The 20,294-nt window shown below is 42.2% G+C and overlaps 1 long non-coding RNA gene across 2 annotated transcripts in view; it reads right to left on the bottom strand.

Moving 5' to 3' along the window:
- LOC139075756 (uncharacterized) overlaps positions 1 to 20,294 on the bottom strand; it is a 35,217-nt gene that overhangs the window by 11,100 nt on the left and 3,823 nt on the right. For both annotated transcript variants that reach the window (XR_011526517.1, XR_011526518.1), the window contains exon 3: positions 18,367 to 18,450. This is a non-coding gene — a long non-coding RNA (uncharacterized lncRNA). The remainder of the gene's footprint in view (positions 1 to 18,366; positions 18,451 to 20,294) is intronic.

Raw genomic sequence — 20,294 nt, 5'->3', positions numbered from 1 at the left:
CTGATGGTAGGTACAGAACACTTTTCTATGAATAAAATTAGGAAAGAATGAAGAAAAGGAGGGAGACATTAAGGGAAGGAGGAAAAATTAATAGATTTAACTACATGAAAGTTCCTTCCAGAAATAAACATAGACAGAAGCAAACACTAAAGGCCAATACTAACTTGATGAAAACATTTGCAACATGTAACCTATAAAGAATTAATATTCTTACAACCAGGTCTTGCAAATTTATAAGAAAAATAACAAAAATATCATTAAAAATAAACAAAGAACACAGACAAGCAGTTCAAAAAGAAAAATTCAGATAACGTAGAGGTGTTTGAAATGTTAGCTTCAATAACAACCAAAAAAATTCAAACTGAAACAAGGCACCAGGTTTCATTTAATTTCAAAAATTGAATTATCCCAGGCTGGTGAGGATACAGGGTAATAGCTTTTTTATGTATTCCCTTGGCAGAGCTGTAAATTAGTACAACACTTCTGAGGAGAGATTTAGTCATATGTATCAAAAACCACGCAAATATTCACCCCTTTGACCCAGGATTTCCACCTCTCGAATTTTACCCTAAGAAAATGATCGAAGCTGCTTACAAAGATATGCATACAAGAATATTCTCTGCAGTATTACTTCAATAGGGAAGAGTTTAAACCCCCTAAAAGGTATAAAAGGGCCCTGATTAAGTGACTTGGAGCATAACCACACGTACTCATTAAAATTTTATCTATAGATTGTCTAATGACACAAGAAAATGTTCAAGATACATTGCTAAAGAAAATGTTACAAAACAGTATGCATAATATAATCTTAACTGTGTTGTAAAATTTTAATCATGAAATTTGTTGTTTAATGTCTCTCTTGCTCACTCTCACACTACTAGAATGTTCTCACTCCTTGCTGCACATTAGAATAGTCTGGAACACTTTTACAAAATACTCCCTACTCCACCCAAAGAAATTAAATCAGTATCTCTATGATTGGGTTTCTTCTTTTTTTTCAATTTCTCCAAGTGATTCCAAGGTGCAGCCAGCGTTAAAAACACTGCCGTGTAGAGCCATGGTTCTCAAGCTGGGCAATTTTGGACTCAGGGAACATTTGGCACTATCTGGGCATTTTAATTGTTGTCCCAACCCAGAGCAGGGAGTGCTATTGATGTCTAGTGTTTTATGGCCTGAATTTTATCCCTCCAAAATTCATATGTTCAAGTGCCAACCCCCAGTACCTCAGAATATAACAGTATTTGAAGATAACGTCATCAATTAAGTTAAAACGATTAAGTTAAAGTGAGGCCTTTAGGATGGGGCCCAAATCCAGTATGACTGTGGTCCTTAAAAGGCCATGTGAGGACACACTGAGAAGGTGGCTGTCTGCAAGCCAAAGAGACAAGCCTCAGGAGAAAGTAACCCTACCAGCACCTGCATCTTGGACTTCCAGCCTCCAGAACTGTGAGAAAATAAACATTGTTGTGAAAGCCCCCAGTCTGTGGTATTTTGTTACAGTAGCCTTAGCAACCAGGGATGCTGCTAAATATCGTACAATGCACAGGATACTCCCCACAAAAAGAATTATCTGTACACGAACAGACATTTTCCCCAGGAAGATATACAGAGGGCCAAAGACACATGAAACAATGGTCACCATCACTGATTATTAGAGAAAGGCAAATCAAAATTACAATGAGATATCACCTTACACCAGTCAGAGAGGCTATAATCACCAAGACAAAAAACAACAAACGTTGGAGAGTGTGTGGAGAAAAGGGAACTCTCATACACTGCTGATGGGAATGCAAACTGGTGCAGCCACTAAGGAACACTATGGAGATTTCTCAAAAAATTAAAAATAGAAATACCATATGATCCAGCTATGCCACTACTGGGTATTTATCCAAAGAACTTGAAATCAATGATCCAAAGAGATTTATGCACCTCTATGTTCACTGCAGCATTATTCACAATAGACAACATGTGAAAGCAACCCAAGGACCCTTCTACAGATGAATGGATAGAAGATGTGGTATACACACACACACACACACATACACACACACACACACACACACACACACACACACACACACAATGGAATACTACGCAGCCATAAAAAAGACAAAATTGTCCCATTTGCAACAACATGGATGGACCTTTTGGGTATGATGTTAAACGAAATAAGCCAGACAGAGAAAGACAAATACTGCATGATTTCACTCATATGTGGAAGATAACAAATACGTGGATAAAGAGAACAGATTAATGGTTACCAGAGGGGAAGGGGGTTGAGTGGTGGTTGAAAGGGCCAAAGGGATACATATGTATGGTGATGGATAAAAATTAGACTACTGGGGATGAGCACAATGAAGTATATTCAGGAATTGATAATCAATAATGTACACCCAGAATTAAACAATGTTATAAACCAGTAAAATCCCAATAAAATTACTTCAAAAAAATAATAATAACATAGAGGTCAGTCACCGGTTAAAGAAAAAAAAAAAAAAGAATTATGTGACCCAAAATGTCAATAGCACCAAGGTTGAAAAACCCTGATCTGGAGGCTAGCTTGGCACAAAGGTAGATAATAAGCATTTTCTTAACTGAGTGAATGAGACATTTAGTAGGTAAAAATCAGCAGGACTTGGTCACCAATGGAATGTGCAGAGTGAGGGAGAGAGAAGAGCCAAGAAGGGCAAGCAGATTTCTGGTTGGGCTGGCCAGGTGAAATGGGAAGGCAGAACTCAGCAGAGCAGACAGGTTGGAGCAGGGAATCAGGGAGAGGCTGAGGGGGGCACCTGGTGGAGGTGTTCAACAGCCAGTTAGAAATAGGCTTCTGGAAATACAAACAAGGCAACAGATGGTGTATAGGGAGAGGTTTAGCTGCTACAAGGAGATAAGATTCTAGGAGGACCTAGAATCAGCAAAGTACCGACAATGGAACTTGAAGACCACCAATATTTAAAGAGCAAGCAGAGGAAAAAGGAGCCGGCACGTCAGATGAAGAAGAAAGAGGTCAGTTGAGAACCGTCGTCCGAGGGTGGCAATGGAAGCCGTGATGGTTAGTTTTGTGTATCAGCTTGGCTAGACTGCAGTACCCAATTACTCAACCAAACACTAACCTAGGTGGTGCTGTGGAGGCACTTCGTAGATGTGGCTGATATCTAAAATCAGTGGACTTTAAGGAAAGGATAATGGAAGTGAGCTTTATCCAGTCAGTAGCAAGGCCTTAAAGGCTAAACTGAGGTTTCTCTGAAGAAGAAGAAATTCTGCCTCCTGCCTGAGCTTCCAGCCAGCCCTACAGATTTCAGACTTGCCAGCGCCCACAGTCACGTGAGCCAAGTTCTCGTTGTTTCTCTGAAGACCTCTGACTGATACAGAAGCCAAGGAGGGGTCAGGAAGGAAGGGAGCTGACTGCTCCGTCCTGCACCCTTACACTTTGGCTTTGGCATATATGAGAGAAAAAAGAGGTTACTTCACACCCACGGCAAAAACTCGGGAGAGGAGAAGAGAGAGAGAAAGCACAGGAAGATTTCGAAAATGTGTGCTGCCTGTGGAAATGAGGAGGGGCCAGGATAGGGCAACATGGACAGATCAAGTCAGGACCCAGGCGCCTGGCCTGTCCCACCCTCCCCTGGCCACCAGCTGCTAAGTGGTCACCACACCTTGAGTGCTGCTTTAAGCGGTTTACCCTCCTTAACCTGCACCACAACCTTCCAGGGGGGTTCATCTTTATTTTACAGAGGTCGTGGGGCCAGCCCGGTGGTGCAGTGGTTAAGTTCACACAATCTGCTTCAGCGGTCCAGGGTTCATCAGTTCGAATTCCAGGTGCAGACATGGCACTGCTCGGCAAGCCATGCTGTGGTAGGCGTCCCACATATAAAGTAGAGGAAGATGGGCATGGATGTTAGCTCAGGGCCAGTCTTCCTCAGCAAAAAGAGGAGGATTGGCCACAGATGTTAGCTCAGGGCTAATCTTCCTCAAAAGAATAAATAAAAATTTAAAAATAAAAGTTAAATTAAAAAAAATACAGAGGTCGTGACTGGGCCTGAGAGACACTAAGTAGTTACCCTGGATATTCCGCTAGTATGAACTCAGACCTCCCTGATTTCACACTCCTGCTCTTCACTACCGAGCTGTTACTGTACAAGCAGCTTGCTGGCAGCGTTGGGAGTGGGAAAATGGTGCTGTAATGCTGACTCTGCCCTTACTGGCTGCAGGGCATTTACGAGCTGGTGGTGGGCAGTGGTAGTCCGTCTGTCATGATGGGACGGCCCAGGCTTTGGGGTCAGACACCTGGGTCTGGATCTCAAGCCTACCATTGACTGGTTGGATGGTCTTGGGCACGTTTCCTACTTGCGCATGATTCAGCCTCCCCATCTTAAAATAGAGATAAATGATGCCCACCTTTAATAGACTGTGTTTTCCGTAATAATATACATAAAGCACACGGCCTACTCAAGAAATGGGAGTTCAAGACCATTCTCAGTCTTTCTTCGGTCCTCAGTTTTCTCATCCATGCCACCTCCCACAGGGTTGTTGGGCTGGTCCAATGAGATAATAAAGGCAAATGTCCTCCATAAATTCAGGGCACCATCACTATGGGAGGACAGGAGGCAAACATTGCATTTTATGCAAAATTCACTCACTTGTTGTACAACCCTGAGTAAGTCATGTCAACACCCTGTGCCTCAGTTTCCCCATCCGAAAGGCAGGCATAGTGATACCTGTTCCACCTTCCCTAATACTCGAGCGTATGAGGACATATGAGTGTAACTTGTAATTCTTATAAATTGAATTTCAGGCCATATGGTTGTGTTGGACCTCTAAACAGTCAGATGACAACGCCAGCTACCCCCAACACACACACTTCCCGTATCCTACGATGGAAGACCAGCCCCCTCACCTCACAACGGCTCGTTTGTCTCCTCGAGGACACGCTAGCCCTAACTTTACAGAATTTTCTTTTGTTCTTTCAACTTCTGACTCACTGCACATCTCCTGCCCTGCTGTCCCTCTCATCTTCTCTCCTGGAGTTGACATATGGCTGCAGCGACATCCTTCCTCCGTTTCCTTTCTCGTTACTACATGTCCAGTAGTATTGCATAAAAGTGCTCAACGGGAAGGGTCAAGCTCAGTTTCAAGCCTGAGGTCTGGGATTACATCAAATCTGTAACGTTTATCTGCCCCCGCCATCAGCCAGATACTTCCCAATTTAGGTCTCACTCACATCAAGAGAAGACTGAATTGTCTGGGCTACAATGTGCCCTGCTCTGGCCTCCATTTTTCTTACTTAATTCCAAGGGTACAGCTCCTAAACCCACTTAGGCCCATGTAATAGTCACAGACAGCGTGGCTATTCGGAGCCAGGCAGCGTTTCTACCCGAGGCAGCTGCAGGGGCTGCTGTCGAGGAGCAGACCACCTCCATGGGGCTGGAGTGGGGAAGGCCCATACAAAGGGCTTTTTGTTTCAATTAAATAAGAAGTCGATTTGAGCCCCATTTCCAAAGTGCCTCGCTCTCCACGTGCCTTGGGCACACAATGAATTTTATTATTATATGACAGAACTCTCCCATTATACCTCACACAGCCCTAACTTGGGGGTGGGAGGATATTGGCTTGCCCCAAACACCAGCATTCTTGTGGGATTCCACCTTGGGAGACGCCCCCTGCCAGCAGATGTGGTGTCCCTCTATGTTTTCTTGTCTCTTGTGCATAAATTCATTTTATTGCCCCTAAATCTACACAAGTAATTGGGTGCATCCCCAGTGCCTAGGGCAGTGCCTGAAACCCAGGAGGCACTTTATGAATATCGGTGTGGTGGTGTGGTGAACAAACAAATGAAGGAAGCACAAATAAGAAGTTCAAGTGGAAGTTAGAAGGGAAAACAGAGTTTGGGGTTTAGTTTGGTTTGGTTTGGTTTTGTATTTAAATGAAAGAGGAGAAGAAAGAACTGTAATTTGGCTTCCAAATTAGAAGGCAACTAGATCCAGGAAAAAGTAAGTCATTTGTTTGACCATCTGGGGGCACAGCGGTCTGCCAGCAGGTATCCACTGGAGACAGTGCAAGGCACAGCTCTAGAAATACTTCCAGGTGGAAGAAGTCTCCTCCGCCAGACTCGGGGACCTCTCCCCTGCAGCCTCTGCCTCTCCCTTCGGCCTTGTTTTCCTGTCCTGCTCCACGTACACAACCTCAACAAGCTTGCTTAACCCTGACAGCTTTCTCCAGGGAGCAATTAGAGCCTTTAAGATCTTACCTATGCTTCACCAGAAGTCCTCTCATTAAATAGTTACTTAAAACGCTCCCAGGGCCTAAAACGTTAAGAATTAAAAGAAACAATTGACTGCTTTTTTCCATGCCAAATCAGACAGTTGTTTAACATGGTGAGAGCTACCACTGAGGTTACTGATGTAGAAAAAGGGGGTCATATGTTGCTGGGGAACAGAAACTTAGCAGGGAAATTAAAACCAAGACAGGCTCAGGGACAAAACGCCATCAATGTGATGACTTCAGGAGTCAGCTTTGCAGGGGTCCTGCAGCCCAACAGTCAGACCGGAACTGGCCTCCAGGACTTCCACAGCAACTTCTCCATTCTGCGTCCCATCTCCCAAAATGGTCAGACTGAAGCTGCCGGGAAGATGCATGCCATGAGGAATAGGCTTCCTGGAGGAAGAGGCAGGTGGCCTGCCTTGATGCGTGGCAAGCCAGGCAACGGGACCAGCTGAAGACAAGGTATGGTGGTGTGAACAAGGAGGTGAGAGACAGCCGGGCCCAGTCGAGACTAGAAGCTTGTTTTGAAGCAGGCAATGAAATTCTACTTTCTGATCATGCCTCACCCGGCCCAGAGAATCTCACGCTTTGTAGGAAAGTTCTTTGGAGAACGCCAGCTCATCTGTGCCTGAGTTGTGTGAGGAGTTCTTTGCTGAGTCATCTTGGAGTTCTGACTTGTGCTTTGCAGTTTAAGATAGGGGTTCCAGTTTATTCAAAATTTCTAAATGGTATCAGGTCAGATCAGAAAATAGAAATGGATGTCATCTCCTTCAAACCTGAAATTTATTAACCCAAGACAGGAAGAGGCCTTCTAAGTGGGCAACGAAAGATGAACACATATGTTTGGTGTCCAGCTCAGGATAAATGGAAAACATCCCTGGGTTCCTCTAAGTGCTTATGGGCTTCTGTTTACCAGAACTTTCTCAGAAAGAATTCTTCACTTTTCTGAGCTGTGAGTTTATGCAGGCGTCAGAATAACTCAGTAATTAAGTCCCCACACAAACCAAACTCAGAAGAGTTTTTTGCCTTCCCCGTTATTTCCCATGAAGGCCTTGTTCTCTGTGTAGGGTGGGGTACTGTCAGAAAGACCAAGCCCACATAAGCTTGCCTGGGCTCCTTCCCCTTCCCTGTGGCTGTTTGCGTGCTCATGAGGACCCCACACCCAGCATGCCCCTCTGCCATGCCTCAGTCAACATTCCTTGGTAACATTCCTCAGTCGACAGTTATAGTCCTTGGTGACTACTCTTTGACAAAGACCACCTTCCTGGGCATCTTTCTTTCCAAGGGCCTGATAAGGTAATCTAGCCCTTTGGTTCTAAGTAAGATTTTAAATTTTAATAAGGGCCTCTGGAGACATTGCTTTCAGGCAACATTGGTCATATCTTTATCAATCTTTTCTATATTAGGGGGAATTCCCGTGATATCAGTTCTGCCTCCTCAATGTAGTCACAACTCAAACTCGCACCTTCTTTTGCAACTAAGACGCAGGCCTGTTACCTAGCTCTGCCATTACACACATCCACATAAGATTTTGTTCTGGAAAAGAGGAAGCGGGCAACGTGAATAACCAGGTTTTGCCAAGGGAATCCCTTTGGCGGACCCTAGAGGCCTCAGGCCTTGGGGGACCAGGTCCAGTTCCAGACACAAAAGTGGCCCTAATGCTGGAGGCAGCAGAGCATGAAGTAGAGATGATGAGTTCCTGGCATTGAGTTCTCAGGAGATGCAATGGTGATTTCATCTTCAGACCAATCAACCACAGTGTGGTTGGGGCATTTTTCCTGGAAACTTAACCTTGAACCTGCTTCTTTCTCAATTCCTAATGATTCTTGTGAGGGGACGAAACATCACTTAATAAAATCCATTTTCTTCTTGAAACAGAATGGTTTCTGTTGTCTGCAACCAAGAATGGTGACAATGGGCATTTTGGGAGCCCAGGGGACAGGAGCCTAGGGGCACACAGACCTTTGACACTTATCTGTGCTCTGTGGGGCTCTCTCTTCTGTTGGTCTTCAGTGACAGGCTAGAGGGCAGGGGTCACCCCTTCCTGGGGATATAGGGAACTCATTCTTTCAATGCAAGGCAACCTCCCAAGTTAGGAGCGCTCCTTTCTTTGAATCAATGGTGTCTGCAGATGTAAGTTCCTTTGACGCCCACCTAAAACTACAACACACAAGAGCTTCAACACGTGAGCTCAGCCAGAGTTAAGTTTCCACAGCCTCCCTTTGCCCCCATTTCCCCGGCCCTAGCTCAATCTTTACTTCACCCCTTTCCGGAAACCCAGTTACCTCTCTCAAACCTTGCTCTCCTACCAACCTCGGTCAAACTTGCAGTCAACCCCTTTAAAGCATAAAAAATAAAAATAGCTCAGAATATTATCCTTTGCCAGAAGTATTTGCATGATACAGGAATCAAAGGATTAGACTAAAAGAACAATACTTTTGGTGAAATTTCAAGCATCAACCCAGTCAATAAGGGAAATTTGTGTTTGACATGCTTCAATTTTTATTTGTTTGTTTGTTTGTTTGTTTTTAGCCATGGGGACTTCCTCGGGGGACTACAAAGCCGTCACCTAGGAAGGAAGGACTCTAATATTTATTGAAAGGTATCACATTGGATGCTTTTTCCCACGTTGTCACATTACCCCTCTCCCTCACTACATCGGCCACACCAACCACCTCGCTGCTCCTCCCACCCCTGCACACTCCAGCCACAGCCTAGACACCCACATGCCTCACTCTCTTATTTCCTTCTGGTCTCTGCTCAAGCACCCTCAATTCAAGACACCCTCCCTGACCACCTGGCCCTGACCCCCTTACTCCGGGTCTCCTCATTCCCCCTTGCTGCGTTATTAGTTCTCCGTATCATTTATCACCACGTGACATATTCACATCTTAATTTACTGTCCAGCCTCCTCCTCCAACACCACCAGAATGGGAGTTCTGTAAGGGCAGGGATTCTGTCTTTGTTTCCAAGCCTAGAACAATCACTGGCAGGTAGTAAGTGCTCAATAAAATTTGCTGAATGAATTAGATTTATACAGAATGATGTAAACATCAATCTCATTTTCAAATAATAATGATGTTCAGAAAAATTAAATGAAGGGCTCACAGTCTCCCAGCCAACCCCTGGTGACGCCTGCACCCAAACCTGCATCTGTACAACAAAGACCAAGCTTGCTCACCCCTACTACCCTGGGCAGGTTAGTCACAGAGAGTATTAAGGGCGGCTCCCTCAGTTCCTCCATGACCTTCCAAACCCTTCCTGGTGGGTAACACTTTTATTGCTTAAGGTGAGACTGGCTGCTGGAACTGATAAACCTTCATATCTAAGTGGTTTAAGACAATAGAAGAGTCTGATACAGGTGTTTCTGGTAGGAATGTTCCCTTCCAAATTGTGAATCAGAGACCCAAGCTCTTTCTAACTTGTAGATCCACCATCTTTGACAATGGCTTACAAGGTTACCCTGGGAATCACTTCCACTTCAGTCAGCCTGAAGGGAAAAAGAGACAAGGATCACGTAGGGGTGGGGGGAGTGCACTTCTGCTCCCACTACATTGGCTAGCACTCAGTCACATAACTAACCCAACCGCAAAGGAGTCTGAGCAGTGTGTGGCCATGAGCCCAGGAAGAGGGTTCACCAGCCTGATCAACTACCAGCCTTAAGAAGATCCAAACGTCATCTTCTCTTAGTAACTCAGGTTTTAGAGCTCCCCAGCTGCTGAGTGAGGAGGCACCAGGCAAAGTGGTGAACCACCTAGAATTCATGCAGTCCAGAGTTCAAATCCCAGGCCCACCACTGACTACTTGCCTGACCTTAGTCAAGTGACTTACCTCTCCAAGTCTCAATTTCCTCAACCATAAAATGAGGACAGTAATAGCATCTACCTCATGAGGTTGTAGAGAAGAGAAGCTGAGATAATGCTAGCTGAGTATGTAGCACAGTCCTGAAAAATGGCTATTACCAGGGGAAGATGTTCGGAACAGGGCTCCCAGCTTCTGCTCCCAGTACTCTTACTTCCAAGCCAGCTGGTGGTCCGGAGAGCCACTCTGGGTCTCACAGCTTAAACAAGACAAGCTTTGTCCCCACTTGACAAGTGACCTGCGAGTCCTCTCTGTTGCATCCTATTGATGGTTTCTGACAAATCCCACAGTATCAGCTTGCATAAGTAAGTTTGAAATGCCCTTTCCATTAACAGAGGAGCTCTGCTATTAACTAATTACACTTTGGCTTTTCCTGCGTTAGCGGCTGTGCCGGGGAGAAGAGGCCAAGAGAGAGGTGGCCTCTGGCATGGAGAGAAGGCTTGTGCAGATTGGGATGGGTGGGAACTAGGGTGGGTGTAGGGGCTGCTGTTTTTGCTCCTCTCCTTTCTACAAATCCAGTTATTGGGAAAGAGATCTGTTGAAAAGAGGACCCATGGAGTAGCTGCTTCTAATTTCCCAAAGGATTTGGGGAAACTCAGTGTTTCAGAAAAATATTGATGTTCAGAAAAAAAATTAAAGGAACTGCTCAAGGTCACCCAGCAAATACATGGTGTGCTTGTGGCGGAGTCCTGAGTGGAAGAGCTCTGGTCTCAGAAACTAGAGCCCCCACTGCTGGCTCTGACCCTGTGACCATCTCTGCAGGGTCAGCTCCAGGCCAGACCAGGAAGCAGTGGTCTGCCCATTTCCATCTTCTGCTGTGCCTTCCTCTATGTTGGTAAAGACAAAAAAAGAAAAAAGAAAAAGTCTCAGTTTTGGAGTGAGTCAGCTGTGAGTTCAAATCCCAGCTCTACCACTTAAGCAAGTCATATAAACTCTCTGAGCCTCAGCTTTCTTATGTGTAAAGTGAAAATATCCATCTCAAGGGGCTCCTACAAGGATTAATTGTGAAAAAGGGTGACTCAAAGTAGACACCAAGTAAATGCTAGTACATAGGAGTGCCCTGCTCCCACCCCTAGCCTGAGATCTCTTCATTTCTGTAGGCTTGATGTCACCAACCTGTAAATGTTCTCAAGATGTTGCCCCTCTCCGAGGTATTCTCACTATAATACGATGCTGTGTGTAGCTGAGGGGCAGGGGGAGTGTGCCACACCTTGAATAGTAAGATGCAGATATCTTTGGAACACTGATGGGCTGGGCCCAACAGAAACCCATTCAATGGGGTCTGAAGAGCCTCTCTGGGGACGACTCCTCCTTAGAGAAGGAGTCGGGAAATTATGAGCTTCATGCAACAGAACGCCTTTGACACAGAAAGGGAGAAGAGAGTTGGAGTTGGAGTCACTCAAACCTACCCCTATCGCAGCTGCATGGATAGCTGTCTAGTCCTGGACACAGAAAGTAAATAAAAATAGAAAGAATGAGCTTCGCTTGCAGTTAGGATGCAGAAAATCACAACAGACTGTTGCTTCCACCCTAACAATGAGAACAAGCCAGGTAAACTACAAAATCACAATTGTTTAAAAACCATGAGAGAGCTAAAGATGTAAAGAAGTGAAAATGAACTAAATTTCAGAAAGTGATGATTCCTTCCTGGCAAGAAGAAAGCCATGATGCTTTCACTACTGGTGAAGTATCAGAGAAAGAGGAATCTGCCATGGATGGCGATAAGGAGAAACCTGACAAACTTAAAGTAGTGAGTGGGTTGGCGGGACAGATTAAGACCCTGAGGAGCCCCAGCCAGCGGTGAGTCTACACCTCCCAACTGACTCTCTCCTATTGTTCTCATCGAGGCCCAGAGATGGTATGTCAAGTCTGCAGGGTAGGGCAAGAAGGCTAAGACAGATCCCCTTGAGTGCCCAGGGACTTCCCCAGTGCAAGGCTGAAGCTGGGGGTGGCGCAGGAGATCCCAGAGAAATCCCTCCGAGGCACTCTGGGCCTCCACCAAGGGCACTGTAGCCATCCTCTAGGAGATGTGGGCAGGACATCTAGGCAGAGAAAGAACCCTCAAGATGCAGAACCTGGGGATAAAATTGCAGAGCAAAGAGAATACTCTCCAGAGAGCAAAAAAAAAAAAAAGACTCTCAGCCAGATTATCAAGCGTAAGGAATTTTCTGGAATCTCACCAGAGCTCAGATCCCAAGTCCTGTTAAAAAGAGTCTTGATTCTTTCTTCAAATTGCTTTAAGGCAGTGGCAAATTTAATCTAACTTTAGTGGCAATGAAGCCCAGACCTAGATTGACTCATCCCCCAACACACGCCTCAAAAAAAAGGATGATTCCCTTTTCTGGAGGGGATACACACATACATATAGAGAGAGAGAGATAAACTTCTGCATAGAGAGAGAGACAGAGAGAGGGAAGAAGATAAAGACAAACTTCTGCAAAAGAAAACTGTTGACTTTTAAAAACAAAGAAATTATAATAATATATTATGAGGGGGTTATAGCATAAATACAAGTAAAATATATGAAAACAAAAGCATAAAGGGCAAGAGGAAGGTAAATGGATCACTGCTGTAAGGTCCTGACATGGTTCATAATGTCTGAACATATTTGAAGGTAGATTGTGATCATTTAAAGATACATACTTTATTTTCTAAAGAGGAAATGCTGTAGAAATAACACAAAAAGTGTAGCTAAAAAGTCAATGCAAACGACAAAATAAAAGGCTAAAAAAATACTTAATTCATCCAAAAGAAGACAAGAAAAAAAGGAAATGAGAAACAAAGAAAATATGATGGAAATACCAAAATGGTAGACTTAAACTCAATCATACATTTAGTTGCATTAAATGTAAATAGATTAAAAACACCAACTATAAGGCATAAATTGTCAGATTGGATTAAAAAAGTAAGACTTACCTATATGTTATTTAAAAGTAATATGTTAAGTATAAAGACACAAACTAAAAGGAGGAGTAGAAAGAGATATTCTATGTAAACACTAAGCAGAAGAAAGCTGGTGTGCAATATTAAAATCAGACGAGGGGCCGGCCCCGTGGTGCAGCCGTTAAGTTTATGCGTTCTGCTTCAGCGGCCCAGGGTTTCACCGGATCAAATCCTGGGTGCGGACATGGCACCACTCATCAAGCCATGCGGAGGCGGCGTCCCACAAGCCACAACTAGAAGGACCCACAACTGAAAATACACAACTATGTACCAGGGGGTTTGGGGAAGAAAAAAAGAAAAATAAAATCTTTAAAGAAACAAAATCAGACAAGGACTTCAGGACAAAAGAAATTACCAGAGACAAAGAGAGCATTTTGTAATTGTAAAAGAGTCAATTCAACATGAAGATCTAACAGTCCTGAATGTGTATACACTCACAGTAGGGTTCCAAAATTCACAATGCAGAAATTGACAGAACTAAAGAGAAAAATAGAGAAGTCCACATTCATAGTTGGAGACTTTAACATCCTTCTCTCTGTTATTGGTATAACAAATAGACAAAAAAAAAAATCAGTAAGGGTATAAGGGTTGAACACTACTTTTAGACAGCTTGACATAATCGACATTTATAAAATTCTACTCCCAAAACATGCAAATGGCCATTAATTTCAAGTGCACCTAAAATATTCACCAAGAGACTATATGGGCCATAAAACAAATACTAAAAATTTATCAGTCTCAAAATCATATCAAAATATCAAAATAATATTCTCTGATGACAATAGAGAATTAAGTTATAGATCAATTACAATGATACCTAGAAAATATTGAAATATGTCAAAATTTAACTACCCACTTCTAAATAACCCATAAGTCAAAGAAGAAATCACAGAGGAAATTAGAAAATATTTCTAATAGAATAATTAAGAAAATACAACATAAAATTTGTGGGATGAAGATAAAGCTGGGCTTAGAGGGAAATTTAGTTTTAAATGCCTATATTAGAAAAGAAAGGAGTAAATCAAAGACACAAGTTTCTACCTTAAGAAGCAAGAAAAAACATTAGTTTAAAACAAATATTAAGTAGAAGAAAGCAAATAATAAAATTAATAACAGAAATAAATGAAATAGAAAATGGGAAAACAAAAAAATTAAAAGCTGGATATTTGAAAAAATTAATAAAACTCATAAATCCTTAGGGAAATTGGTCAAGGAAAAAAGAAAACACAAATTACCAAGGAGTAAAAGAGGAGATATCATTGCAAATCCTACAGATATTAAAAGAATAACAATGGGATGTCATGAACAAATGGATATCAAAATATCAACAACTTATATAAAATGGAAACATTTCTTGAAAAGTAAAACCTATCAGAACTGAAATAAGAAGAAATAGAAAATCAAAATGGTCCTATGTCTATTACTGCAATTAAACTCATAATAAAATACCTATCAACAAAGACACGCCCAGGCCCAAATGACTTCAATAATTAATTATGTAAACCTTTAAGAAAGAATTAATGCCAATCTTACACAAGCGCTTTCAGAAATCAGAGGAGGGAACATTTCCCCACTTGTTACATAAGGCTTATATAACTCTGATGTCAAAAGCTGACAAAGACATTATTAAAGAAATATAAACAAATATCCTTTATGAACATAAATGCAAAAGACCTTAACCAAATATTAGCAAAACAAATTTAGCTGTATATATATACATATATAGGAAGACATGAAGAGAGAATCTTCACATCTGATAAAAAGAATCTGATAAAGAGGATCCACAAGAAACCTACTGCTAATATCATATTTATATATCCACTCTCGCCACTTCTATTCAACATTGTAGTAGAAGTCCTAGACAGTGCAATCAGGCAAGAGAAAGAAATACAACACATGACTATTAGAAAAGAAGTAAAACTATTGCTGTTTGCAGACAATACGATTGCATAGGTAGAAAACCCTATGGGATCTACAAAAGAAGCAGCAGAACTAATAAATGAATTTAGCAAGGTCACAGGATCCAAGGCCAATATACAAATAGTAATTTAATTTCTACATAGTACCAAAGAATAATCAGAAAATAATTTTTTAAATCTTATTTACATTATATAAAAAACATTAATTATCTATAAATAAATCTGTTGAAAAATGTGCAAGACACAAAATTATTTTCAGGGAGAAATTAAAGAAATAGACTAATGGAGAGATATACCAAGCTCATGATTTGGAAGACAAATTATTATTAATCATCCATTCTGTCTAAATAGATCTATAGATTTAACGCCATTCCAATAAAAATTCCAGCAGACATTTTTGAAAAATTCACAAGCTAAGTCTTAAAAGTTATATAGGCATAGAATATCCAAAACATTTGAAAAAGAACAACAAATTCAGAGGACTTATACAATATGATTTCAAGCCTTATCATAAAGCTATAGTTTGAAATTGATGTAAAAATAGAAAAATAATAGAACAAGGTAGGGAATCCATAAATCAACCCATACATATATGGTCAATTGATTTCAACTTTTGTTAAAAAACAAAGTCTTTCTAACATATGATGCTAGATCAGCTGGGTATGTATATGAAAAACAAAGTGAACCTCGACACCTACCTCTCTCCTTACACAACAATTAATCCAAGAAAGATAGATCATAGGCCTAAACGTAAAAAGTAGAACCCTATAGCTTTTAGAAGAAAACATAGAACAATATCTTTGCAGTCTTGAGGTAGGCAAAGATTTTTTAGAACGATTGCAAAAAGCACTAATCAACAAAGAGTAAATTGATGCATAAGAATTAGTCTGAAGAAGATTTTGCTTTCGAAAAATGGCTACAGCAATACTTTCAGTCCCACATGTTCTTCTAAAACTTTGCCACGCCCCACCCAAGAAGTGGAGCCAGTTTACTGTCCTCTGGAACCAGGGTGACCTTGTAACTGCTCCAACCCTTACAGTAAAGCAGAAGTGATGCTATGTGATTTCTGAAGCTAGGTCAGAAAAGGAAAACAGCTTCCATCTGACTTTCTCTCTCTCTTTCTCAGAATGCTCTCATCCTTGGAACCTAGCCACATGGAGAGGTCGTGGTACGTATTCCTGCCAACAGCCCCATCTAAGATCTAAGCTGACAGTAAGATGGCCAGACATGTGAGTGATCAAGCCTTTGGATGATTTCAGCCCCAGACTTTAAGCCATCCCAGCTGACACCAAAAGGAGCAGAGACGAACTCTTCCTACAAAGTCCTACCAAAATTATAGATTCACAAGCAAAATAAATGTTGTTATTATTTTAAGTCAAAAGATTGGGGGATAATTTGTTATGTAGTCATAGTATATGGAGTGTTACCAAAATAAAAATAATTCTGTGCATCAAAAGACACTATCAAGAAAATGAATAGGCTATCCACAGGCTGGAAAAAATGTTTATAATATATATATCTGATAAAGGATGTGTATCCAGCACACACAAAGAATACCTAGAAATCAAGTATTTAAAAACCAACGGCTCTATTTTTAAAAATAGGCAAAAGACACTTCACAAAATAGGATATGGCCAATTAAACATGAAAAGGTGCTCAACAACATCTTGAAGTGCAAAGTAAAACCATAATTTCACACCTACTAGCACGACTAAAATAAAAAGTACTGGCAATGCCAAACATTGGAGACAATGGGGAGCAAGTAAAATGTGCACATAGTGCTTGGTGCAAGTATAAAATAGTACAACCACTTTGGAGAACTACTTGGCTGTTTCTTATAAAGTTAAATATACATCTGTCCTACGGCACAGCATTTCACAACTAATATTTACACAAGAAAAATGGAAACATGCTTCCATAAAAGAGACTTGTCCTGGAATGCTAATAGCAGCTTTTTTCATAATAATCAAAAACAAAAAACAGCTCAAATATCCATCTTTAGGGGAATAGAAAAGCAAATTGTGGCACATCCATATGATGGAATATAACTTAACAGTATAAAGAATGAACTACTGAGGGGCGACCTGGTGGCACAGCTATTAAGCTCATACATTCCGCTTTGGAGGCCTGGGGTTCGCCAGTGCGGATCACGGGTGCGGACCTGCGCATCGCTCATCAAGCCATGCTGTGGTAGGAGTCCCACATATAAAGGAGAGGAAGATGGGCACAGACGTTAGCTCAGGGCCAGTCTTCCTCAGCAAAAAGAGGAGGATTGGCGGCAGATGTTAGCTCAGGGCTAATCTTCCTAGAAAAAAAAAATGAACTATTGATACATGCAACACCATGGATGAATCTTGAAAACATTTTTCAGGTGGAAGAAGCCAGACACGAAGGAGTATATATTGTTTGATTCCATTTAGATGAAGTTAAAACTAATCTAAGATGATAAAAAGTAGAAAGTGGTTTTCCCTTGGGACTGGGGAATTGACCCTAAAGGGATATGAAAGAAATTTCTGGGGTGTTCTCTACCGTTTTTGATTACACAGGCATATACAATTGTCAACACTCATTGAACTGAACACTAAAGATCTGCACATTTTAATAAATATAAATAATACTCAATTAAAAATTAGAAACAAATGTTTCCCTAAACTCTGTAACACATCGGTGCTCAAGCAGCTCTTTGGTGGGGCCCCCTCACAACAAACGCCTCTAACAAGAAAGAGGAAAGCAGTGCCCTGCCCCTCCCCTCCTCCTACTCTCCCACAGACCTCAGGCCTCCAGTACATCAGGAGGTTGGAGCCGAGGCACTGAGCAGAACGTGGGGAGCACAGCAAGACATACAGCAAATATCAGGGTCCATCAGCAGGTACAAGCTTGTTTACACCTGATGTCTCTCAGAGAGTTTCAGGAGTACTACCGTGAGGGGCCCAAGGTCCTGAGTCATGCAGGTGGGAATAATGAGCCAATCAAATGTGTGACTTTATTCATACCCACAGGCTGGTGGGTCAGGTTACTGAGACGCCTAAAAAGCTTTAAAAATTCACTCCAATCAGACTGCTCACCTTACCGTGCTTCCCAAGACACCACCTTCCCCCGCCTCACTCACTACCTCCTCCACCCAGCTGATGAGTTCTAAAAGTTCATTCCCCCCATGTCTTCATATACACACACTATTATTTCCCAAATGTTTATTTTCCAAAATGTGTGTAGACACTGACTATTCGAATACAAAGTCCCTTAAGGACATTACTGAGTTCACTATATCTTCTCAAACAGTAAATGTTAAAAGAAGAACTTCTATCGAGAGTGTTAATTGTTTTTAATTAATAATTTTAAGGAGGTTCCTTATACTTGGACAGATAATTGGAATCGGACAGACCTGGATTCAAATTCCAGCTTTGCAACTTCCTCGTTGTGTGACCTTGGGAAAATGACTTCATGTCTCTGACCTTCATTTTCTCATCTGAAAAGATAGGGATAATGACAGTCTCGACGTCATAGGTCACCGGGGGGATTACATGATGATATGAAAGCTTTAACACAATGTGTGACACACAGTGTGTGCCCAGTAAATATTAGCATTATTCAACAGAGACCACGAGGTATATAAAAAATTAAAAAGTCCAGGACTTGGAGTCAAAGGCCTGGTTCTGCTCCTGCATCCCTACTTCTCTCTGTGATTTGAGCATGCTCCTGTAACTCTCTGGACCTCTGTTTCTTTACATGCAAAATGAGAAGATTGAGTCTAGCTGTAGTAGTGGCTTCTCATCACCATTAAGCATCTTGTCCTCCAGGCTGGCAGAAGATGCCCAAGATGGAAATGTTTATCCCACCACCAACACAATCTAAACACAATCCAAACTGCAACGAACAGCAGGGCTGGGGTGACCATGGCTGCCACTCCCTGCCAGTGGCACAGACAGTGGAGAAATGACCCAGGAAAACATCTGGTAAGCAGAGAGCTTGGATTGTTGAGCTAAGGATGATCTCTTCCTTCAGGACTGGCAAATGGGTCAAATGCAAGCAAAGAGGACCTTAGCCTTAGGAGACAAATGGATCTTTCCAGTGTGTCTGCCTCTTTCCATTCCCACTACTGCCACCTAAGTCAGTATCTTGCCTTGGGGCTATGCAGAAAGCCTGCTCACCTGTCGCCCTGCCTCATGCATCCTTCCTCCATTCTGTCCTAAATAGCACAGATCTGTCTTTCCAATGCACAGAGTCAACATGCTCTCTCGTGCTCAAAGTCCTTCAGTGGTGCCCGTCAACACTGGACCTACACTCTTCCTCCCACCAAGAATGCTTTCTAAATTCTACTGATCCTTGAAGGTCCAGCTCAATTCCTACTGCTTCCAGGAAGCTGCTGGTGGGTTCTTAGATGAAGCAGAGTGCTCACTCCCTGGAGAATCTCTAGAACTCAAGCACATGCCCATAAATCTTTATCAGTTCCCCATTTTCTGTTGAAAATCCACTCCATACAGTCCACAATATGATCCCCACTCAGATTTCCATCCCACTATTCTGCCACACGTGACCTAATCTCCAGCCAATCCTGAAAACTCCCTGACCGTGCCCACGTCTGTGTCTTTATTCATGCTCTCTCCACCTGGTACTCCTGCCCTCTGATGGTCAAAATGTGACTCACCCTTTGAGAGTTATTTCAAATGCTACCTTAACACTGCTGCTGTTCTTAATTTTATCCTTCTTCCGAGCCCCTTAGCACCTTGTTTTTTGCCTGCAACACTTAGAATCTCCTTGGCAATTCAGTCAAAGATGCACTTGGAGAACATAAGGCCACTGAGGACAGAGACTAACCTCTTTGTGTATCATGATCCCCAGAACAGCACTGTGCATGCTGTCATGAGGCTCAGGAATTATTGGGCGAGCGACACTGGATGGGCCATGTCTTGGCAGTTGTACAAGACATCCAGCATTGAGTGGAAAAGCAGGAAAAATGGCACCTACAATCCCTTCTAATTGTAATCTTCCAGGAGCCGGAGAAGGCTCTAGGAGACCCTCTGAACTCTGCTTTTTCTGAGTTCCTTTGGCCACTAGTCACTCAATTCAACATGTGATTGGTTGGTTTTGTTATTGTTGCTTATACCTAATTTTTTGCAAAGATGATACATCATATAGTTCAAAAGAAATCCTTGTAACCAAAAGGTACAAAGGACATCTTACCTACCCCCACTCCTGTCATGTGACTGATCAGTTAACCACTTTTATTAGCTTTTTGTATCCTTCCAGATTTTCTTTATGCAAATATAAATATATGTTCTTCTATTTTATTACACAAACAGGAGCTTACAT

The sequence above is a fragment of the Equus przewalskii genome, chromosome 14 (assembly GCF_037783145.1).
Source record: "Equus przewalskii isolate Varuska chromosome 14, EquPr2, whole genome shotgun sequence".
Classification (NCBI taxonomy): domain Eukaryota; kingdom Metazoa; phylum Chordata; class Mammalia; order Perissodactyla; family Equidae; genus Equus; species Equus przewalskii.
This window is presented reverse-complemented; position numbering and strand designations above follow the sequence as displayed.